Below are 26,336 nucleotides of genomic sequence, written 5' to 3'. Positions count from 1 at the left end.
ATGTATTTATATAAATCAATTAGAAATTGAAAAAATTTATTTTGGCAGATATGATTGTCGAAAAGTTTATAATATTTAGACAATTATGTACCATATATAATTCAGCAAAATTAAGTTTTTGTGATTACCATCACCATAAAGATGAACATCGCGGTGTAGTATTCATACACATACTATTTAGGTTTTTGTTACTGATCTTTGATACGAGGGTTGCCTTTATATTTCAGGATTAGATTGCCTTTTATATTTTGGGATTAGAGAAAAAAGAATTTTAATTATCGAAAACAGCTGTATTGTTTTTCAAAATATTCTCCATTAAGATCTATACACTTTTGCATTCGTTTGAACCAATTTTCGAAGCACTTTTGCTACTCTGATAAAACCGCCTCTTTAGGTGTAGAAAAACGTTGACCACTTATCATCTCGATGTTTTGAGTGCTCAAAAATGCAGTTGTTTCAGTCGATGTGTGAGAGCTCTTATTTTCGTGGCGAAAATTGATCTTCGGCGTTTGGTTTTCCTGATTTCTTGAAAGACAACTGGCATATAAATGGTTGTAAAAAAACTGCGAACCAACATGAAAGGAGCATTTTATGATGATATCCAAGAAATTCAAGCAGCCGTAACCGAGGTGCTGAAGAATATTCCTACAAATGACCTAATAAAATCTTTGGAAACGCTGGTTGATCGTTCCCAACGTTGTATTAAGTATAATGGTCACATTTAGAATAAAATTTAACTTTCAAAGTTTAAATAATATACATTTTATTATTTACCCAAAACTTATTTTGATAATATTTATGATTTGCTTGCATTTTTTCTCTCCTACAAAATATGGTTTAGCTTTTGACTTCGTTTTGACGAATTCTATTTTTTATTAATATGCATTCACACTGTAAATATATAAAGAGAACAGAAAAATTAGACTTCGTACTTTGAGTAAGTCGGGCATATATATATATATACTCGTATGTATGTAGGTACAAGTGTATTATTTTGGGTTATGAATGTAGTGATACAGTGGAAATTCTCTATAACGAAATTCAACGGACCGGTTGCGCTATGAAGTTTTCGTTATACTGAGAGAAGACGTACAACGACTAATAATTGAGGGATAAGTACTTAAATTATTTATTTCAAAAAACGTCAAGATTCTTATTAACATTTGTTATAACAATAGGCATACAAATATCCTTAATAATGTACAAAGTGCTCTTTTATTTTTTCTTTTAAAAAATCGTAATCATTGTAGCCTGGTTTTTTTTTTTGGTGTATAGTAAAATACCAAATTTTTTTGTTGAGAAAATGCAATATTTATTTTGAATGGGAAAGTAAAAAAATATTCATTCAAAGTATTGACCAATTCTTTTTACACATTTTGACCACCTTTCTGGCAATTTGTGAATACTATGGCAATATAAAAGTTCGTCTTTTGAAGCAAACCAATCAGACACCAATTTTTCGACTTCTGCGTAGGAATCGAAGTGCTGTCAATGCGTGTCCCATCGATGGAAACAAATGGTAATCGGAAGGTGCCAAGTCTGGTGAGAACGGCGGGTGAAGTAACACCTCCCAGCCAAGATTGTATCCTGAACTGATTTTGCTTTGTGTGCAGGTTCATAGTCGTGTAAAAAAATTCCTTTGCCGTGCCCTCTGGCCCATTTTGGTCGTTTTTCGATGCATGGTTCAAATTGATTATTTGTAGTCTGTGGTGATTAGTATAATATAGTTTCACCAGGTTTTAGAAGCTCATAATATACCAAACACAAGCATTGCCGTCTTGCCGAATCGATCTGTTTTTGTAGTCGATGTTGTTGGTTATCCCGGATTAACCCATGATTTTCTCGATTTAGGATTCTTAAAATAAATCCGTTTTTCATCGCCAGTGACAATTCGATGGAAAACTGATTTTCTTTCGTGCCTTTGAAGCAAAATTTCACAACTGTTTTTCGGTTTTCCATTTGTCTTTCATCCAATTCAGGCACTCATTTTCCACACTTATACACCTGGTATATTTAGCTTTGATCTGTGTTGAGTTGGGGTGAAACAATTTCCTATGGTGTAAACAAATTTTACATCTTGCTGTGCCAAATGGAAAGTAAAATTTTGACATTTGAAATTCAAAACAAACGCAAAGAACGTTTAAATTTTTGTATTGGTAATTAAATTATTAAATATATTCGCAAAATGAATAAAACTAAAGCAAAAACTTTGCTGTGCTAATTATAATATTAATGAATCTAGAAAAAATTCATTAATTTGAAGAGTTGTTATTAATTGAGACTTTTGGGCAACGTGCTAGTCTACTTGCATGCGGAACACATCTATACAATGATTATATAAAATTATATCTTCATAAATACATTTACATTAATATCTTTTAATCAATTACAAAATATTATTTTTACTTAATTCTTTCATCTTAATTTTAGTGTGCAATATTTCGGATAAATAACAAAAATTCAAAGGAGTCAATAACTTTCCATATTTAAAGTATCATTTCTGCATTGAATGGAATAAATAATAACATAAACCAATGAATAATTACGAATTAATAATATATTTAATAACATACTTGTTATATTTGCAGCATTTTTTTTTTAATTCGTTTATTTCTGTATTCATATTTATAAATTGTCAAAATTTTACCTTGCTCGAGAGCTAAAATTTTGGCATTCGGATTCACCACGGAAAACGTCAAAATTTCACTTTTATCTGTCAGATTTTTACGATTTTAACGGGGCACAACAGCCAGTTGCTAGGCACCTTTAGAGAGTACTCACCTAGTATGAGCTTTTAATTTTAATGGGAACATGATGCTCATCATAGTTTTCTAATTTCAATTTAGTTCGATATTAAAATGATCCCATCTTATCTCCAATAGCTTATTGAACCATCGTCATAATTTATAGCAAATTAAACGCTCTACAAAATTGATGTGTTACACTTTTTTCATAAACTTAACCAATTAAAAGATATTTAAGGTCAAAGATTGAAGAATTTAGAAAAAAAAACAATTTTTTTATGAATTTTATTACCTACGTAGAAATTATTATTATCGAATAAACTTCTCAGATTTTTGTAAGATATTTAATGCTCTACAAAAATGGTCTCATATACTTTTTTGATTACTCGAACCATATTCAAGATTTTCCCACTAGAATTATAATGTGTACTGATACTCATAGTTTTTTGATAATTATTTTTAATTTATACGTTTTATTCTTAAATATTGAAAGATTAATGGTAATATAAGTTTATTTCCAATAGAATAGCAGTTTCCAATTTATAGTGAACCTTTTGCTTGGGAAAAAAAGGATAACAAAATTACCAATATTTAGATCTAAACCCCAGAAAAAAAACATCGTCAGAGAATTGATTCGGAAAGAATATTCAAGGTAAATATTATTAATATACCCATGTATCTACTAAATTTAGAGTTTTTTTCACATTTAAATTTCATTATACTTATGTATAAGTCCTTGAATGAAGAATTTAGTTTCAGTTGGAATAAAGAGTTGGTTCGTGATACGAGATGGGGAAAAAATTGTTGAATAGAAAATATTCCCATATCTCTTCCAATAATACAGGCGGGAGCAAAAGAAATCGGCTATGCTAATCGGATATAGTCATAGGGATATTTATAATGCTGAGAGACAGGTCAAAACGCTGACTCTAAATCACGAGGTTTGTCATGGAGGAAAACTTTCGAAGAAAGGCCGAGTGCTCTATTTCGTGTAAATATGGGGAAAAAGAAAAACCTCTTGCTATTGGGAAAGCTGCCCGCCCAAGAGTATTTGCGTCTACTGATATTAAAAACCTTCCAGTAAATTGGCTGTCAAACACGAAGCCAAGGTTGACACGGGATGTAATGACACAGTGGCTGAAATATTTTGTTGATTTAATTTTTTGTTTAGTAACACGACTTCAGTTTGTCAGCCTTTGGATCAGGGAATTATAAAAAATTTTACTCATTACCGAAACTTTCAAGTTAAAGATATCTTGATAAGTATAGAGACTAGCTTTTATTGGCAATACATTTTATTAGTAATTTAATTAGTAGCCTGGGCAAAGGTTCAACTGCAAACGGTAAAAAATTGCTCCCGAAAATAGAAAAATTAACATCTGAGCCTCACCATGATTTGCCGTTAGCAACTTTAGCTCCAATTTTCTAATTGCCGAAAACCTTTGGACAGCTTAGTCCGGATGACTTTATCGCAATAGATAACAATATACATATGTATGCATCGAAAATAAAGACTTCGAGTTGGATGCTGTAATTAATAAAAACTTATACTCTATTGGTGATAATACAGATGCTGAGAGTATTACCGAAGACAATAATGAAATATACTCAAACAAAAGTGCTTTGTTTGCTGTTTCAAATTAAAAAAAAAGATTTACTACGAAGAACTTATTGCATTCAATTTGTTGCGAAAATTGGAAATCTATTTACAAAATGTTTTCCTTTTGAAAAAGCGAAAAAACTTTCGGCAATCGAAAATCTCCGAGTTTTTTAAGTAATAAACAATAATTTCAGTATATTTAGTTTTACGATATTTACAGTTTGAAGTGGAATATTTATTTTTGATTTGTTATTCTTGAATCTAAATGGACATATGTATGTACATACATACCATATATGTATGTTTTTAAATGGACGATTGAAGTAATTATTGTTTGAGCAATATAATACGCCATGTTTTTTTAAATAATAAATTGGTGAGTATTAAATTAATTAAAATTGTTTTTGTTCTAAAATAGCTACCCACTTCCTTAAGCGGACACCTCTCTTGCGCGGACAAAATTCGCCTGACGATGAGTGTCCGCCCAACGGAGGTTTCACTGTATTTGCATATACACATGTACATGTACATATGTATGTATGTTCCTCAATATGCCATTTGTAAATTATCAAATCGCGCAAGCGTTAAAAAAAAGCGCAGACGCACCAACATCGACCAATAGGATTCGAGCAAGCTTGCGCATATTTTCTAAGTATTTCATACTACAACGACACAAATTCATTCACAAGGTACGCGCATCTGCTACGAAACAAGTGCGATTGTTCATAACTCTGCGCTGCGCTCTTTTTTCTGTGCGCCTGGTCAACCACAATTCGTTTTTTACGGAACTACTTCTCGCAAAAAGCGCGAGGATGATAAAAAAATTCAATTAAAATACATTGAACCAAAATTTTAATTTTACAATTGAACAGCAACGATGTTGACAACAGGCTCCTTCCTCACGTAGCTTTGATGCACTACTTTATTTTGTATAGCTGACAGTTTTCCTATCTTAGGTGTGAGTTTCAATTTAAACTGGAATCTATAATATCCTCCATATAAAAATTAATCCCTATTTCCCTGGTCTCACCATAACTGAGAAGGCGATAGAATTTAATTAAGTAACCACATTTCCGAACAAACGATGTTCTTTCAATATAGTCAATGGCTGTGAATGACGATGATATTCGTTACGCGCGTTTTTTTTTAAATAGGCAGGAATTAGCATCTACATGGATGGTACCAAACTAGATAATTGAGTGGGAGGTAGTGTCTTCTCTGCAATTCTGGACACCAAAGTCGCCTTTCGCTTACCAGACCACTGCAGTGTTTTCCAGGCGGAGATCACGGCAATCAAAGAAAGCCTTTTTGTACTGATAAAAAGTGTGCTCACAACAGGGAGCATATATAGATATACGGATAGCCAACGGCCTTGAAATCCCTCAAGTCTCCTATGGTCTCATCAAAGATAGTGAAAGAATGTCTTGATCTATTAGAGGATCTAACATCCTACTTCACGATAAACCTGCAATGGGTTCCAGGGTATAGTGATATCCCTGGTAACTGCGGTACCACTCTACAATTAACACCTGAAAAAGAGGGTATTTTTATGCCTCTGGCAACATGCAAGCACCTAATCAGCGAAAATGCTATAAATCTAGCTATTAAAATTCAAAAGGAATGACATAAGAACTCTGATAGGAGTACTAACAGTACTAACTGTCTAATTGGTAGACATGCCAGCAGGCTAGGTGTACCTTACAAAGACTATTGTAGAAGCTGTCAGGAAGTAGAAGAAGAGGAGACTGTAAAACATCCTTCTATGCGAATGTAAAGCTCTATACAGGAAAAGTATCGCAACTATCGGTCATGGGTTCCTTGACGACGTATCAGAAGTTGCTAATATAAAATTATTTGTACTGATGAGCTTAATCAAGAGCACGGGTTGGTTCAGAGAGGAGACGATAGAGTGAGGGAACGGTGTTATCACAATGGGCCTCCTATAAGCCTAGGTGCGTCGTTAGACAGCTACTCTAGCTACCCACCTACCTAAAAGGTGGGCGTGGCCCCGTCCTGTAATAGGTTTAATGTGCATACCTTCTAAACCGCTAAAGCTATAATAACTAAATTCACTCAGGACTATTCTTTTTAGCACCTTTACCGATAGTGTGAAAATGGGTGATAACGCAGCCCACTCGCTATAAAACGTTGCCATTCTGACATCGTATCTTTCTTTTTTTGTTCGATTGCCCTCTAATAATTCTCAGATGGTTTGTTTTAGCTCCTACAGCTTTCTGCTTTCATATGGCAGGATGTCAATTGGAATATTACCAACTAATATTGCTTGCGTACGTATCCTGACCTGTTTTAACTTTTTTCGCGTTTCTTCTGTGTCTCGGGCTATAATTACTACTGTGATGTCGGCCGCGTCGAGTTTTGGTATGGCGTCGTAACACATGTTCCACAAGTCTGGGCCTAAAATGGATCCTTGTGCTGCTCCTGACGTAACCGCTATTTGTCGTAATCCATCTCTAGTTTGGTACAACAATTTTCTATTATTGCTAAGGTAGTTCCGCACTACTGCCCTGAGTTAGTCGGCGAGTCTGAAGCCTTTTTCGAGAGCGTCAATCATGTCCATCCATCTAGCGCCGTTGAAGGCGTTTCGGACATCTAAGGCCGCCAGAAAAACTATTATTTTGTATTTATGAAATCAACGCTGTGCGGCTTATACACTTTCAATGACGCATCTGATAGCTCCTAAAGTTGACCTGCCGGGTCTTAATCCATGTCTAGGGGAAAGTCCTCCAGCTTCGTTAATGGCCGCTTCGAATCTGGGTAAAAGTAGTCTTTCATAAAACTTTCCCGCTGTGTCGAGCATGCATAGCGGTATTACTGATTAGGAATAGGTACTGAATATGTGGACCCCAGTGCCTATAGTTGACCTTCTACCGAAAATATCGGTCTATCCACAAAGAAATCTCAAAGGAGTATACCATATGACTTTGCGAGCGTATAAAATGTTCGGTTACACACGAACTTAGCCCTTCCTTTATTGTTCTATCTGATAAGAAGAAGAAAAAATAGAAAACTTTTAGGCGAAGGACCTACCCGTTACAATTAAGAGCTCATTTGTTCAGAGTACCAAGCGGAAAAACATTCGTTTTGAGTCTCCCTAATGTACATATGTACATCAGTATATAAATAAACTTATCTGTAAATGAAAATTTATAAAACAACTAAAGAAGGGCTAAGTTCGGGTGTAACCGAACATTTTATACTCTTACAACTTGCAAAGAGCTTACCTTCAAGTGTTGGTAAAACTTTATTTTAAACAAGAGAAAACGTTAATTTCGGTTACACCGAAGCTATGTATAATACCCTTCACAAATACAAAAGGTTCCCTACAAGAACTTGATTCCGATCGTTCAGTTTGTATGGCAACTGTTAGATATAGTGATCTGATCTGTTTTCGTCAAACAAAAAATTTTCGCTTACTAGCACTGGATTCTGATTGTTTAGTTTGTATGGCAGCTATAAGTTTTAGTAGTCCGATATCGGCCGTTCAGACAAATGAGCAGCTTCTTGGTGAGGAAAGCACATTTGCAAATATTCAGATCAATAGCTTAAAACATTAATTGCTTAACAGACAGACTGACAAGGCTATATAAACTCAGCTCATTATGCTGATCATTTATGTATATATTTAAAGGGTCTCCGACGTTTCCTTCTGGGTTTTATAAACTTCGAAAACGAAGTTGTTAATAAATTAAACCAGAGAACGTAAATGAATAGAGAAGGCGCAAATGTTAAATGAAATCTTTTTGAGTACTAATTTGCAATTCCAGATGAGCGAACATCGAAAAATATAACTTCGAAAAAGAAAAATACACCACACAATATGCGAAAAGGATATCTGGCTGAGGTCTTTTATCGTGGCTGAGGTCGTAAGGGGGAAGGGGTTAAGCACAATCCGAATACGAACTTATACGTTCGAATCCTAAAACTCATGAAACTGAAATTTTATTTAATTTTTTATTTTATTAATTGGAATCTAAGCATATCATAATTCAATTTCTTTAATAGCATATTTTACTTCCTGATATATGTAATTAAAATATATCAGCGAAATATGTTCATATGTTTAGGTTTATTGAATATTTCCTTATTATGCGTATTTATCCAAATGTGATAATCACACGGCTATGCTAATCGGATATAGTCATAGGGATATTTATAATGCTGAGAGACAGGTCAAAACGCTGACTCTAAATCACGAGGTTTGTCATGGAGGAAAACTTTCGAAGAAAGGCCGAGTGCTCTATTTCGTGTAAATATGGGGAAAAAGAAAAACCTCTTGCTATTGGGAAAGCTGCCCGCCCAAGAGTATTTGCGTCTACTGATATTAAAAACCTTCCAGTAAATTGGCTGTCAAACACGAAGCCAAGGTTGACACGGGATGTAATGACACAGTGGCTGAAATATTTTGTTGATTTAATTTTTTGTTTAGTAACACGACTTCAGTTTGTCAGCCTTTGGATCAGGGAATTATAAAAAATTTTACTCATTACCGAAACTTTCAAGTTAAAGATATCTTGATAAGTATAGAGACTAGCTTTTATTGGCAATACATTTTATTAGTAATTTAATTAGTAGCCTGGGCAAAGGTTCAACTGCAAACGGTAAAAAATTGCTCCCGAAAATAGAAAAATTAACATCTGAGCCTCACCATGATTTGCCGTTAGCAACTTTAGCTCCAATTTTCTAATTGCCGAAAACCTTTGGACAGCTTAGTCCGGATGACTTTATCGCAATAGATAACAATATACATATGTATGCATCGAAAATAAAGACTTCGAGTTGGATGCTGTAATTAATAAAAACTTATACTCTATTGGTGATAATACAGATGCTGAGAGTATTACCGAAGACAATAATGAAATATACTCAAACAAAAGTGCTTTGTTTGCTGTTTCAAATTAAAAAAAAAGATTTACTACGAAGAACTTATTGCATTCAATTTGTTGCGAAAATTGGAAATCTATTTACAAAATGTTTTCCTTTTGAAAAAGCGAAAAAACTTTCGGCAATCGAAAATCTCCGAGTTTTTTAAGTAATAAACAATAATTTCAGTATATTTAGTTTTACGATATTTACAGTTTGAAGTGGAATATTTATTTTTGATTTGTTATTCTTGAATCTAAATGGACATATGTATGTACATACATACCATATATGTATGTTTTTAAATGGACGATTGAAGTAATTATTGTTTGAGCAATATAATACGCCATGTTTTTTTAAATAATAAATTGGTGAGTATTAAATTAATTAAAATTGTTTTTGTTCTAAAATAGCTACCCACTTCCTTAAGCGGACACCTCTCTTGCGCGGACAAAATTCGCCTGACGATGAGTGTCCGCCCAACGGAGGTTTCACTGTATTTGCATATACACATGTACATGTACATATGTATGTATGTTCCTCAATATGCCATTTGTAAATTATCAAATCGCGCAAGCGTTAAAAAAAAGCGCAGACGCACCAACATCGACCAATAGGATTCGAGCAAGCTTGCGCATATTTTCTAAGTATTTCATACTATAACGACACAAATTCATTCACAAGGTACGCGCATCTGCTACGAAACAAGTGCGATTGTTCATAACTCTGCGCTGCGCTCTTTTTTCTGTGCGCCTGGTCAACCACAATTCGGTTTTTACGGAACTACTTCTCGCAAAAAGCGCGAGGATGATAAAAAAATTCAATTAAAATATATTGAACCAAAATTTTAATTTTACAATTGAACAGCAACGATGTTGACAACAGGCTCCTTCCTCACGTAGCTTTGATGCACTACTTTATTTTGTATAGCTGACAGTTTTCCTATCTTAGGTGTGAGTTTCAATTTAAACTGGAATCTATAATATCCTCCATATAAAAATTAATCCCTATTTCCCTGGTCTCACCATAACTGAGAAGGCGATAGAATTTAATTAAGTAACCACATTTCCGAACAAACGATGTTCTTTCAATATAGTCAATGGCTGTGAATGACGATGATATTCGTTACGCGCGTTTTTTTTTAAATAGGCAGGAATTAGCATCTACATGGATGGTACCAAACTAGATAATTGAGTGGGAGGTAGTGTCTTCTCTGCAATTCTGGACACCAAAGTCGCCTTTCGCTTACCAGACCACTGCAGTGTTTTCCAGGCGGAGATCACGGCAATCAAAGAAAGCCTTTTTGTACTGATAAAAAGTGTGCTCACAACAGGGAGCATATATAGATATACGGATAGCCAACGGCCTTGAAATCCCTCAAGTCTCCTATGGTCTCATCAAAGATAGTGAAAGAATGTCTTGATCTATTAGAGGATCCTACTTCACGATAAACCTGCAATGGGTTCCAGGGCATAGTGATATCCCTGGTAACTGCGGTACCACTCTACAATTAACACCTGAAAAAGAGGGTATTTTTATGCCTCTGGCAACATGCAAGCACCTAATCAGCGAAAATGCTATAAATCTAGCTATTAAAATTCAAAAGGAATGACATAAGAACTCTGATAGGAGTACTAACAGTACTAACTGTCTAATTGGTAGACATGCCAGCAGGCTAGGTGTACCTTACAAAGACTATTGTAGAAGCTGTCAGGAAGTAGAAGAAAAGGAGACTGTAAAACATCCTTCGATGCGAATGTAAAGCTCTATACAGGAAAAGTATCGCAACTATCGGTCATGGGTTCCTTGACGACGTATCAGAAGTTGCTTATATAAAATTATTTGTACTGATGAGCTTCATCAAGAGCACGGGTTGGTTCAGAGAGGAGACGATAGAGTGAGGGAACGGTGTTATCACAATGGGCCTCCTATAAGCCTAGGTGCGTCGTTAGACAGCTACTCTACCTACCCACCTACCTAAAAGGTGGGCGTGGCCCCGTCCTGTAATAGGTTTAATGTGCATACCTCCTAAACCGCTAAAGCTATAATAACTAAATTCACTCAGGACTATTCTTTTTAGCACCTTTACCGATAGTGTGAAAATGGGTGATAACGCAGCCCACTCGCTATAAAACGTTGCCATTCTGACATCGTATCTTTCTTTTTTTGTTCGATTGCCCTCTAATTATTCTCAGATGATTTGTTTTAGCTCCTACAGCTTTCTGCTTTCATATGCCAGGATGTCAATTGGGATATTACCAACTAATATTGCTTGCGTACGTATCCTGACCTGTTTTAACTTTTTTCGCGTTTCTTCTGTGTCTCGGGCTATAATTACTACTGTGATGTCGTCCGCGTAGCCAATTAGATAAGATTCGTCTGGCATGTCGAGTTTTGGTATGGCGTCGTAACACATGCTCCACAAGTCTGGGCCTAAAATGGATCCTTGTGCTGCTCCTGACGTAACCGCTATTTGTCGTAATCCATCTCTAGTTTGGTACAACAATTTTCTATTATTACTAAGGTAGTTCCGCACTACTGCCCTGAGTTAGTCGGCGAGTCTGAAGCCTTTTTCGAGAGCGTCAATCATGTCCATCCATCTAGCGCCGTTGAAGGCGTTTCGGACATCTAAGGCCGCCAGAAAAACTATTATTTTGTATTTATGAAATCAACGCTGTGCGGCTTATACACTTTCAATGACGCATTTGATAGCTCCTAAAGTTGACCTGTCGGGTCTTAATCCATGTCTAGGGGAAAGTCCTCCAGCTTCGTTAATGGCCGCTTTGAATCTGGGTAAAAGTAGTCTTTCATAAAACTTTCCCGCTGTGTCGAGCATGCATAGCGGGCGGTATGCTGATGGGCGGTATTACTGATTAGGAATAGGTACTGAATATGTGGACCCCAGTGCCTATAGTTGACCTTCTACCGAAAATATCGGTCTATCCACAAAGAAATCTCAAAGGTGTATACCATATGACTTTGCGAGCGGTCTTACTGATTAGGAATAGGTACTGAATATGTGGACCCCAGTGCCTATAGTTGACCTTCTACCGAAAATATCGGTCTATCCACAAAGAAATCTCAAAGGAGTATACCATATGACTTTGCGAGCGTATAAAATGTTCGGTTACACACGAACTTAGCCCTTCCTTTATTGTTCTATCTGATAAGAAGAAGAAAAAATAGAAAACTTTTAGGCGAAGGACCGTTACAATTAAGAGCTCATTTGTTCAGAGTACCAAGCGAAAAAACATTCGTTTTGAGTCTCCCTAATGTACATATGTACATCAGTATATAAATAAACTTATCTGTAAATGAAAATTTATAAAACAACTAAAGAAGGGCTAAGTTCGGGTGTAACCGAACATTTTATACTCTTACAACTTGCAAAGAACTTACCTTCAGGTGTTGGTAAAACTTTATTTTAAACAAGAGAAAACGTTTATTTCGGTTACACCGAAGCTATGTATAATACCCTTCACAAATACAAAAGGTTCCCTACAAGAACTTGATTCCGATCGTTCAGTTTGTATGGCAACTGTTAGATATAGTGATCTGATCTGTTTTCGTCAAACAAAAAATTTTCGCTTACTAGCACTGGATTTTGATTGTTTAGTTTGTATGGCAGCTATAAGTTTTAGTAGTCCGATATCGGCCGTTCCGACAAATGAGCAGCTTCTTGGTGAGGAAAGCACATTTGCAAATATTCAGATCAATAGCTTAAAACATTAATTGCTTAACAGACAGACTGACATGGCTATATAAACTCAGCTCATTATGCTGATCATTTATGTATATATTTATAGGGTCTCCGACGTTTCCTTCTGGGTTTTATAAACTTCGAAAACGAAGTTGTTAATAAATTAAACCAGAGAACGTAAATGAATAGAGAAGGCGCAAATGTTAAATGAAATCTTTTTGAGTACTAATTTGCAATTCCAGATGAGCGAACATCGAAAAATATAACTTCGAAAAAGAAAAATACACCACACAATATGCGAAAAGGATATCAATGAAACGGTGGCTAAGCGGCCGCGTTTCCACTTTTATCACGGCTGAGGTCGTAAGGGGGAAGGGGTTAAGCACAATCCGAATACGAACTTATACGTTCGAATCCTAAAACTCATGAAACTGAAATTTTATTTAATTTTTTATTTTATTAATTGGAATCTAAGCATATTATAATTCAATTTCTTTAATAGCATATTTTACTTCCTGATATATGTAATTAAAATATATCAGCGAAATATGTTCATATGTTTAGGTTTATTGAATATTTCCTTATTATGCGTATTTATCCAAATGTGATAATCACACATACATTCTTAAATACACGTACGCTGATGCTTGCTTCTTCTTGCCCCGCACAAGCAATGACTTTTGTCTACGATTTTTGCATTTTGCGAGTTGAACGATCGCAGGCAAGGAGGGATTGGGGCGCACTGCCACATAAATATTTCAGATATATATTTTATTTAACGAATTTAGTTTAAAAACGATTATAGGTATGAATTTATGTATATTTATATATATATATGATATATATTATATTACGAAAATAATTCATAAATGCATCAGTATTTTTCTATACAAATTAAGCAACATAATAATATTCTAAGAGTCCTCAGTTAGAACGCCTCTGTGTATGGTAGCAAGCCAACGAAATAAGGGCAAGTTCGCGCAGACATTGTGTTGTTGAAAAAAACCAGATGACGACTTTGTCCACAAACATACATATGTATATACATACATACATACATTTATGAGCTCGCATACATATTGAAGCTGAATTTTGCGCATCGTGGCAAAGTTGACAAAATTTGTTTAAATCGACAATTTTGCGACAATGTCGGTCGGCTATGTTGTCTCGTTTGTCTTTTTTGCAGTGGTTTGCTATTGAAAGTTGACTTATGCTCTTTTGAAATATTGCGATTACCGATTGGGCTGCATTTTCACAGCGTCGTATTTAGGTAAAATGGGCTAAATCGACAAACTATGAAACAATGATAATAAGTAAGCATATAAAAGTACTATATGCAGTGTGCTTAGAATATTTAGAAGTAGTTAATGATTTCATATGAATGGCAATTTTATATAAATTTTATAATTTAATACCATAAATAGTGCATAATATGAAAAAAATTTAAATAATATTTCAAATCGATAAGAGGTCATGTTGCCAATTCTCCTTTCTGAAGGGAACACCAGACAAATTCTTCAATTTCTGATTTTTAGCAAATGTTGTGAGGAAGCAGCTTGTGGGCAACATACAAATGCGAGGGGAATGGTAGGATTTTCAGTGATACAAATTCTTAAATTGAAATTTTGCTGATTCTTCAATTTTACTGAAGGCATTCAAATTCAATTTCATTGATTTTTATTTTCGCTCATATGCGGTAGGAATTCTATATGAAAACCAAATGTAGTTTACCAGGCGCGCAGAAAAAATAGCGCGGCGCAGAGTTATGAACGAACGCACTTTGCTTTGAAGCAGACGTATGTTCCTTATGAATGAATTTGTTGTCGTTGTAATATGAAATACTTAGAAAATAAGCCGCGAGTTCGTGCATTAATGACTTATTGACTATATATACGTAAAAATATAAATAGAAATAAATTCATACCTATAATTTTAAAATAAATTCGATAAATAAAATATATATCTGAAATAATTATGTGGCAGTGCGCCCCTAACCCCTTCTTGCTTGCGATCGTTCAACTTGCTTCTCGCAAAAAGCAAAAAGTGTGAACAAAATTCTTTGCTTGTGCGAGGCAAGATGAAGGTAGCATCAGCGTACGTGTATTTAAGAATGTATGTGTGATTATCACATTTGTGTAAATACTCATAATAAGGAAATATTCAATAAACCTAAACATATGAACATATTTTCCTGATATATTTAAATTACTTATATCAGGAAGTAAAATATGCTATTAAAGAAATTACTCACGCAACGTACATAAGTACATAAGTTGAAAAAAAAAGTTTATTTTATTATAAACTCTGGGGTTTTTACCGGTAATACAGATTTTTAATTCAGAAGGCTTTTCATAATTATATATTTGTCATATCATAGATATTGAAAACATAAATCTAAATAGGTATTCGCAACGATTTTTCATTTAGGAATATTCGTTGTGTCTATTTATAGCATTTCGCACATTGCGTGGTGTATTTTTCTTTTTCGAAGTTATATTTTTCGATGTTCCCTCATCTGGACAACATTTGCTCCTTCTCTATTCATTTACGTTCTCTGATAAAATCGTATTATATTATATAAAAAAAATAAATAAAATAAATTGATATTTTATATTAAAGTCCATTTTGGCATATGTCAAATCAGCCTCCGGAGGAAGCCTCATCATATCGACGTCTGTGCATGCTTGACACGATTGGCAAAGTGAAACCGCTTGGAGTTAGCGATCCAGAAAGCCGGCGGATTATCAGAAAGACAATACGGCTTTATGAAAAAGAGGTCCACTATTGACGCACTAAACAATGTCGTTGACACTGCGAAATGCGCAGTAAGTTAAAAAAGGGGGAGAGGCGGGACTAAAAAATATTGCGCGCTGATCACCCTGGGTGTGAAGAATGCCTTCAACTCGGCAAAATGGGCAAACATATTCAAGGCTCTATATGAAATACACGCTCCTCAATATCTTATAAACAATATTATAAGTTATTTTGAAAACAGACGACTAATATTCGCCACCGATGAAGACACCAAGAGCTACTCTATTTCGAGTGGGGCGAGTTTTAGGCCCCATTCTATGGAAAGTGATGTATGAAGGGGTACTAAGTATAAATCAACCAGAAGCCGTGAAATTATTGTAATAGCATACGCGGTTGATCTTATTGTGGTAACAGTGACTAAACATCTAGATGACCTCCGGAGCAAATGCAATGAATGCGTAAACAGTCTGCGGCAATGGTTCTACTCAAGGAGCTTAGTACTGACTGAGCACAAGACAAAAGTTGTCCTAATAGGTACGAGGAAAGTGGAGGAAAGAATTCTCACCATAGGGGAGTGTGAGATACAATCACAGCCACAACTAAAGTACCTGGGAGTAATAATAGACTCAAAGCTTAAATTTAAGGAGCACCTAGAACACACTTCAGGTAAAGCATATAAAATCCTCGACGCCTTATCAATGATGGCAAATAAGGGCTGTGTGCGTTTCAGCCGGAGAATTTTACTCGCAAAGGTAATAAGATCGGTTATATTATATGCGGCCCCAATATGGATCCAGGCGTTTAACATTAAAGCATATGCCAAACAAATAAACACCGGCTGTCGGCACTAAGAATAATCAGTGCTTTCCGAACAATATCCAGCGAGGCTGCTGAAGTAATAGCCAGTATTATGCCCATTGATATCCATGGTGAAGAATTCGCGCGACTATACAAGTTGTCAGCAGAGACAACTAAAGAATCCAAAAAAGAAGAGAGAAACAAAAGCATGACAATGTGGCAGCAACGGTGGCAAACCTCACCCAAAGGACGGTGGATACACAGACTCATACCGGACATCCGTTCGTGGATAGACATACGACATGGGGACATGGATTTCCACCTTACCCAAATACTAAGTGGACAAGGGTGCTTTAGAAGCCACCTGTATAGATTCCATCGCGACACTAGGCCGAACTGTCCGACGTGTACAGAGTGCTTAGAAGACTCTGATAATGTATTATTTTACTGCCCCCGCTTTGTAAGCATAAGAGCAAAATTAAAAACTATACTTAATGGTAGTTTTACGGTGGAAAATTTGACGACACTCATGTGTCAGTCCACTGAGAACTGAAACGCTGTCAGCGAAGCGGCAGCCTCAATCATGACAAAACTGAGACATATAGAAAAGATTAGGCGTCCGTCAGTCCGTACAATAGAGGAGACTTAAATGTCTTATCACCCCCACGAAGTAATACTTAATCAGGTGGTTCCGTGGGAGGGATATGCGATGGGAGTAGGTTAGGTTTAGCGGATTAAAGTTCTGCACTTCGCAGCAAGCAAGCAGGATTGCGTACAGAGCTTTTCAGCACAATAATTCGTTCATACTCGTACATAGGTACAAAGTGCATTGATCTCTTCAACGAGCTCTCAATTGCACAAGTACATAAATACTTACCACGCATTAGGGTGTACCTACATACACCTAATTAAGGGCATAAAAAACATAAATAAATAATCCATCTCAAGGTGCCCGCATGTGACACAGGAATATTTCATGGTGGTTATGAGCAATGGCCGTTCTTCCGGGAAATGTTTACAGAAATTATCAAAAGCGCAAAAAATGTATCCCCTCCGATACAAAACTAAAGGTCAAGCAGGCGCAATAGTAAAACAGTTCGCACTAAATGACGACAATTTCAATTTGGCTTGGGAAGCTCTAAAAGCAAGATATGAAAATGAAAGAATATTGGTCGATAAACAAATATCGATATTAATGAACTTGCCAAAAATTCAAAAGGAAACATGTGAAGAATTTATTAAACTTCAATCCACTGTTTCAAATTGTTTGTCGGTTTTATTGACACAGTAAACATATGCACCGCCAAAAAAATAGTCAGAACGACATGCGTTCAACACGACTTAAATAGAAGCTTTAATAGACCCAAGCCAGTAGCAACAACAATTTAAATAGAAGCTTCTTTAAAAATCAAACGTTTACATCCGTACTGTACTATCAAACGTCATGCGAACTATGTACAGGAGCGGCATAAGCTCAAATCTTGCGAGAAATTCCAAAAAATTAATATTACCCGTCGAAACAATTTAGTAAGAACAAAAATACTTTCTAAAAACTGTTGTCACATGCGCATTCACCCAAAGATTGCGAAAGCAAATTTAATTGTGTTTACTATCATAAACGGTATCATTCAATGCTTCATATAAATAATTCAGTTCACCCCCATACAGCGCAAAAATGAAAAGAGCAAAGGTTTAGTTGCAACAGCAAATCCCGAAGTGCAAAATCCTGAAAATTACCAAGAAGCACCATGCTCAAAGGCATTAACTCAAACGCTACACAGCGAAAACCAAAGTAGGGTACTACTATCCACAGCAGTCGTATCCATCAAACACGAAGGAGAACTGTTTAAGCTTAGGGCGTTAATACAACAAGGATCACAACGATCATTTATAGCGTCTAGGGCACAAAATAGGCTACAACTGTCAACAAAACAAGCCAACTTTAAAATTACAGGAATGGGCGGAAAAGTAGTTGAAAACTCCAATAAAATTTGTCTCATGATCCTAATTTCGTCCCAAGCGGATAGAAGAATTCAAGCAGAAGCTATAGTCTTACCACAACTTATTAACATGCTTCCAAGCTATCATATAAATAGCAAGTATTGGGAAAAGGTTTCACACCTTAAATTAGCAGATCCTAACTGCAACACCCCCGCTCAAATAGACATTATATAAGGCAGCGATCTCATACCTCAGATAATACTCGAGGGTGTTGAGAAAATTTCAAACACACTATTGACAAAATACTATTTTTGGTTGGATCCTAAGTGGACTAGTTACGGAACTAGTTACCACCATGACAACTCAAGTTGTGGAAATCTCAAACGAATAGCTCAATTCACAATTGAGAAAATTTTGGGAGTTAGAAGAACTCCCCCCCCCCATTTCAATTACAACCCCAGAAGATCAGTATTGTGAAGACTTTTACAAAGCAACAACTACTAGATCAAATAATGGTCGGTACGTCGTACGACTACCACTAAAACAACAATTTCCCAACACAATCGCCTTAGGTCACTCTCGCACCTCTGCAATACAGCAGTTTAAAAGTATGAAAAAAAACCTACTTAAAAAGGCCTTGCTCAAACCAGAATAAGATGGTGTGTTGGAAGAATACCTTCATTTGGACCACATGGAGGAAGTAAGCCCATGCGAAAAAATCATCAATGGCCAATAGTACTCATTTTACTTGCCGCATACGATCAAGACTTTCCGCGAATTATTTTCTGAAAATCCCCATATAACTTAGGGGTGCTTTAATATACCCTTCGTTTATTAAAGTGGGCCCAGTGCGCGAGCAATCTAAATGATATCTCACAGATACAAATCCCACGAAGGGTAAATTATGGCCCAGATCACAACGTCGAACGGCTTTTGTGACGCATCTGAAAAGGAATATTGTGCCACTATATACGTTCGCACACAAAGCGACACTGCGACCACAAGCCACTTACTAGTAGCAAAAACCAAAGGTGGCTCCTTTAAAAACAATAAGTCTACCAAGACTTGAACTATGTGGAGCGCTACTACTAGCCAAACTAGTGTCCATCGTACAAACGCATTTAAACGTGACACAATTTAAATTATATCTATGGTCAGAATCCGAAATTGTACTAGCCTGGTTAAAAAATCACCACTTGCATGGAAGACGTATATTTCCAATCGAACGTCTCAAAAACTTGACCTAATAGGATCCGCCACTTGGCGACACGTACCCAGTGCTGACAATCCTGCCGATCTAGGTACAAGAGCAAGCCACTGCATCTTGCCACCACCACCCTCTAGTGGAATGGCCCCGATGGTGATTCTGTTAACCCGGTTCTTGGCCACAAGCACCCACTCTTTCTCTGCAACATGTGATGATACTGAGTAGATACAGAGTAGTTGCCTACATGATCAAATTTATAGAGCAACTAAATATTAACTTCAAACTACGGACTACTTTAATATACGGAACACCTCCAATATACCCCCAATGCGATACATTAACACACCTACACTTACAAAAAGCAAAATACGCTCTTATCGTATCCATTCAAGCGTGCTATTTTAGCAGAGAAATATCATTGTTAAAAGACTCGAAGCCTCGAAGATTGATAAAAAGCGCTCACTTTTAGTACTAAATCCATTTCTAGACACAAAGGGTCTGCTTCGTTCGAGTGGTCGGCCTGTCAACTCCAGCCTGACATACAACGAACGCCATCTCATAATCATACCAGTAAAGGCACGGCTTGCCACGTTACATCTCTATTATGTTCACATACTAATGCTACACGCTGAGCACCGCCTCATGCAACAAATATTCCGCCAAGAGTTTTATATGCCCCGTGCTAAGCCTCAAATAGAGAAGTGCAGTTACATGTGCAAAGTTTGCACAACGTACAATCAAAAAATGCGAATATAGATAATGACAGCACTTCCAACTGAACGCTGCAACTTCGCTCTGCCCTTCACAATCGATGTCGATTTTGCTGGGCCTCGCTCGCTTCCTACTTCCTTGAATCAAAATTCTCCATCACAATTTCAGCCGCCGATGGAAAGAAGATTATCTAAAGGATCTCCACAAGAGGTACCGCTGGAAAGCTCCAGAAAAAGCGACAAAGTTTGAAAATTGCGTGCTAGTACACGATGATTGTCCCCCCTACCAAATGGCGGCTTGCGTAGAAAACTTTCACCATGGTTCCGACGGTCACATCCGAGTAGTCGATCTCCGTACGCAAACCGGAACACTAACTAGACCGCTCGTAAAGCTATGCATATAATTAATTATGGCCGGAGATGCACCAACGCCAACGATAGCAATGCGTTCGGCCGTTAATGTGCCGCGCCCTGGGGCAAATCCAGTACCCCGAACTACGGCTATCACAGCCCCACCAATCGCTACTCGTGGTGGCACGCCCCCACTAACCACATCACATCACCGTCCACGGAGCAGTACCGCTTCCGATGCCCGCTATGTCGTCGCCCACACCGGTTGCAACATTGCGGCATATTCGAAGGTATGACACCCATGCAACGGTAACAAATCGCCCAGGAACATGGACTCTGCCTGAATTGTTCGGCGCACACCTATGCAAAAACCGCTTGTGAGTCAAATGTGCGGTAAGCCACATCCCACACTTCTTCACCGTACCGCGAGGCGCGACTGTGGTCGACCAACTGCCTCCTTATGCCGCGGCGCAGTCAGCCGACTCCAAAGGAACGCATCAGCACCCCCTCCGCAAACGCGTTCCTGGCGTCAACGCAACGGAACAGTGACGAGGCGCAGCCAACTTAGGTCGCAACCCTACCGTGCCACTGGGCTTAGCAACGTCGTAGCCACGCTGCAAAAACTTCAGCGTCTGCTAGGCTAATATTCACCTAGAGGGGCCGGGATGGTTAAATGAGCCTACGTTGCCCCGAAAACCATACACACAAACAAACCTCCCACATCAACAAGCACAATTTACATCGCACCTCACCGACTCGCAACATTCACCACATCACCTCATACAACGACACCACCATCCAGGATAACCCAACACACCTGTCGATCATCCCACCAACCATCAACAAAACCATCGCGAAACTGATCCGGTCAATTTAACTTTATTTTATACTCATACATACACATAGCCAATAAAGTCTGCGTTCACCCGACACATTTTTGTAAGTGAAGTAAAAACACAATTTAAGAGGGAATTCAGTTTAAATTTTCTACATGTATTTCTTCTTTCTATTCTTAAGTTCAAAATGCGAAACAAAAATGTATATTCCTATTTTCATTTTTGTGATAACGGGATTTTAGTGTAAGAACAAGTAAAAATAGGCACCATTAAGTCTGCGTTCAGTTAGCTTGAATTGGAAATACCGTTACTTCTCATGAATTCGTTAGTTCTTTTTGCGTAGATTCTGTTGTGTTTTAATATAATTAGTCGTTTAAAGAGCTCGTGATGCGTTTTAATAATATTTAAAAAATGGAAACCAAAGGAAAAGAAATTAGTCTGACGGAAAGAAAAATTAAAGTTTCAGAAAAATTGGGCAAACTATTGGAAGAACGTCTTCTTTTGCTCAGCGCGTCGTAAACAATTAAAAAAAAAAACTGGAATTTTAACGTCAAAACTGCGATCTGGTTATCCGAAAATATTATCAGCCCGGGAAGAACAGAAAATAATAAATATGGTGAAAGTTAACCCTAGAATTATGTCCACAAAGATTATTGAAAACGTAAATATAACCATTAAAAAAACAATTTGTGCCGAAATTGCTAGAAAAATTTTAGGAAAAGCTGGATATCATGGTAGAGTCGTTCGAAAGAAACCATATATTGTATGGCGCGAAAGCGCATTGAATTGGGTCATAATTATATAAATAAGTCGCCGGAGTTCTGGAGACAAGTAATATTTTCGGATAAAAGTAAATTTTGCATTTTTGGCATAAAACGTCGACAAATTGTGTGGCGCAAGTCAGGAACTGCCCTTGAAAAGCAAGATCTTGTTGCTACAGTTAAACACGGAAGTGGCGGAATTATGGCGTGGGGTTACATGGCGGCTGGTGGTGTGGGTCAGCTTGAATTTATTAAATCCACAATGGATAAATGGAGTTATTTGAAAATTTTAAAAAACAATTTGAAACAAAGTGCAGAGAATCTTGGATTATCTTTGACGTTTTGGTTCCAACAAGATAATGACCCGAAGTATACTGCGGAAATAGTTAGTCTTTGGCTCTTGTACAATGCTCCTAGACAACTTAAAGCGTCCCCTCAATCACCTAACCTCAATCCTATAGAGCATCTATTTTTAATACTTTTGTAACTAATTTTAAAGCTGAACGCAGACTTAAAAAGTTTGAAGACAAACATACAATTATGTATATGGTTAATATCCCATACATGATCTTATTTATTAAAATAGATGTTTGAAAATCCTGATATTAGTTTAATAGGGGTAGTACAAGTTTAAACCCGATTTTATCCATTTTAAGTACAGAGATCCACCGATAGGGGAAAAACACGCTCATTCAATTTAATTAAGATAAGATTAGATGAGGAGGCTATGAGGAATCTTGACTCGATTCAACCAATATTTGACATACAGACATATTATTATGAAGAAATAATTCTTTCCTAATTTCAATAATATGTGTACATATCTCACGCATTGACCGATATTTTCGTACATATTCAGACGATTTATTAAGTGGTATTTGTTGTATACTGGAAAGTGAAAATATTAGATGGAATTTAAAGCTGTGTTATATGGGAGGTAGGCGTGGTTGTAGTCCGATTTCCATTTTTCACTTATACACAGAAGTGCCCCTCCTTATTTTGATTCGTTGTGCCAAATTTGAGTTCTATATCTTGATTTACGGCTTAGTTATGGCACTTTATACGTTTTCGATTAATGACGTTTGTGGGCGTGGTCCGATCACGCCCATCTAAAAATTCGTCCTTACTTTGTGTACCAAGTTTCATCAAGATATCTCAATTTTAACTCAAGTTACAGCTTACACCTATAGAGGGATTAAAGGACGAACAGACAGTCACCCGGATTTCAATTCTTCTCGTCACCCTGATCAGATATAACTCCATATCTATTTCGATCAGTTTTAGGTGCTACAAACAACCGTTGGGTGAATATATATATATGTATGTGCATATAACGGCCCCCTTTCCATTAAATCAGTTTCTGTTTTACTGTGATATCTATGTATGTACTTATATTAAATTCAAATGAAGTTACATACAAAATGGTCCGAAATTTGAGTTGTTGCGAGCAAATTTAATTCGTTGTTCGATCAATATCGATATATCATATAAAAATAAATAATAGAAACCGGAATTCCTACTTCAATTGTAAACGGTCTTGTGAATTATTAGTAATAAAATTTACTTATAGAGTTTAAATGTATAGGTGAGAAATGTTTAAAGAAAGGTGAAGTCGATATTAAGAATTCAAAAAATGCGAGAATTGCATAAGAAATATTTGGTTTATTTAACAACGCGATGTCTTAGATAGGATCCAAGTCTGTCCGAGCAGGAAATTGCTTCTGTCAATACTATCAAATCAGCAATTCACTTTTGGAATCCGGAAAAGTTCTTATAAAAATTTATTTCACAATACTGTACATTTTTTGTGAGAGAATTTATACTCACACAATATTATTATGCCATGCGTAGTTTTCTGCGAATGCCTTAAATTGGTTTCAGTATGGAAAATGTTATAATCTGCTCTCTTAGACAGGGCTTACACAAGGACTCCTTTGTCGCTCTTTATCGGCAAATTCTCTTCGCTCATTGCGTTCACACGAGCAACATAAGTCTGGCACTTGAGTAGGCAATTTTCTGCATTCCCTTTCATATCATATTCTCAACTTCTTGGACACTTCATGAACGCTGTGCACAAAAATATTTTTTATTAGCTACTTTTAATCCTTATTCATTAATTTTTAAAATAATTTCTAAAATGTACATTTCTTATAGTATTGGAAATACAGGGTGACTCACGAACGGTCCGACAATACACATTGATGAAACTGCACACTACACTGGGATTCGTTCTTGATGAAGTTCCGTCTCTTAGATTATTTTTGGACTTGATTCACTCCATATACGGCAATTTTTCTTGTTTACATTTTCGTTTAGATCAAAAAGACATAAACAGTCAAGTAATTGTATTCTTCGGCCATTTCAATAATTTTTTGGATAATACTCTTGGATTTGCCTGTATTGACGATGCAACAGCCGCGATTGTTTCTTAAACACAAACATACGGATCTCGATGGTACGATCTTTCTGCAATACTTCCAGATTCGGCAAACATGTTTACCAACCTCATACAACAAATCAATTAAAGAGACTGCAGGGTGATTCAAAAATAATAAGATTTTAATACAAATTTTTTTAATGGCAAATAAAAGTATAGAGTTTAATACAAATTTTATTAATAAAAAATAAATTATTCAATATTCGGAGTTATAACATTAGTATCATTATTATTATTTTGGTAAATAGCCATCCCACATTTTGGAACAGTATCTTGTTTGACTTGAACAATACAATTGAAATTAGGTGTTTCAATCGGATTATCTATGGTAATAAATTTCCACTTATCGTGGCTGGCGACTTGACACATTTTCTGAATGTGAAAATGAATAATGATCCACAACAATCCACAACAAAATATGGGACCACCATTGACGCCGTATTTTCCAGATATTTAGAGAATATCAAGTCTTAAATTTATGTTTCTTATTTCAGTTACCATAAACCTATAGTTTCAATGATAAAAATTCCTTATCTTCCTTTCTTATTTCAGTTAAAATAAACCTATAGTTTCAATGATAAAAATTCCTAAATAATCTACATGTATTGTAAGATAATAAAAATATTTTAAACAATATTAACTTCTCGATTATTCAATAAAACAAAAAATTGTTTTCTTATCGATCACCGCGCTCAACAAGTGTAACTTGAATTACTATCAAAGAAAAAAAAACTGCATAATAAATAATTATAATTGCATAACTTAATAAAAAAATACTATGCAGTAGCTTTACCGCGGCAGTCCCCGAATGCCACACGCACTTTTTTATTTTATTTTATCTTTTATGATATCCTTCCTCGTTCCCTGTTCCTTGCTGTTGTTGGTTCTTTTCCGTTGTGGTTATTTTTGTTACTGTTTATTATTAGTCCAACTAATTTAGACATTTGAAGTTACATAAATTCACAACAAGCTGAAAGTTAGTGAGATCGTTTAAAATATAAATATAAATAAAATTTCAAAGTTCCCCATCTTTTCCCTGTATAGAAAAAATTCAAAAATTGCGATTTTCAGCAAAACGGTAACGGTAAGTTGCAAAATATCGAAAATTGGCAAAGACTGCGAATGATATAAGCGATCCATGCTGCGTGCAAGCAAATTGCGTCAATAGCTATGTATATGCAATAGAAGACTTCCTAGTATAATTTTTAAGGCAACTTTCATGTATTGGCACAGATTTCCGATCTTTAAGATATTCCGAAAATTCATCGACTCTTTCGATACTTGTATTAATTCATGTCCTCATACCCCCTTCAAAAGTAGTAACTTCACTTTCACATAATAGTTTAGCACAAATAAAACAATATTTAGACATTTTTATTATAAAACTCAAAAAAAGAGCACGATATAGGTTAGAATAAACACGTGTTTTCACTAGAGCGTAGTTTTCAAGACTGACGGTATTTCAGAGGTAGGTATAAGATAGCCCGCAAGTTAACGGCAGCCTCCACACAGTAGCTTTACGCTAATTATAAACAAAACTGTATCTTTGCACTTAGCAATAATACAGCTTCTTAATAAGCATCTTTGCTTATTTAAGTAACCAATATTCTTTTTCA

General features: G+C 36.1%; 1 long non-coding RNA gene across 1 annotated transcript; it reads right to left on the bottom strand.

Moving 5' to 3' along the window:
• Positions 1-780: 780 nt before the first annotated feature.
• On the bottom strand, positions 781-26,336 carry LOC118682121 (uncharacterized). The gene is made up of 3 exons (XR_004977780.2): positions 24,462-26,336; positions 24,111-24,350; positions 781-891 (listed from the first exon to the last, which is right to left on the bottom strand). It is a non-coding gene; the product is annotated as an uncharacterized lncRNA (long non-coding RNA).

The sequence above is a fragment of the Bactrocera oleae genome, chromosome 4 (genome assembly GCF_042242935.1).
Source record: "Bactrocera oleae isolate idBacOlea1 chromosome 4, idBacOlea1, whole genome shotgun sequence".
Classification (NCBI taxonomy): domain Eukaryota; kingdom Metazoa; phylum Arthropoda; class Insecta; order Diptera; family Tephritidae; genus Bactrocera; species Bactrocera oleae.
The sequence above is the reverse complement of the archived record's forward strand: the minus strand, read 5'-3'. Positions and strand labels throughout refer to the sequence as shown.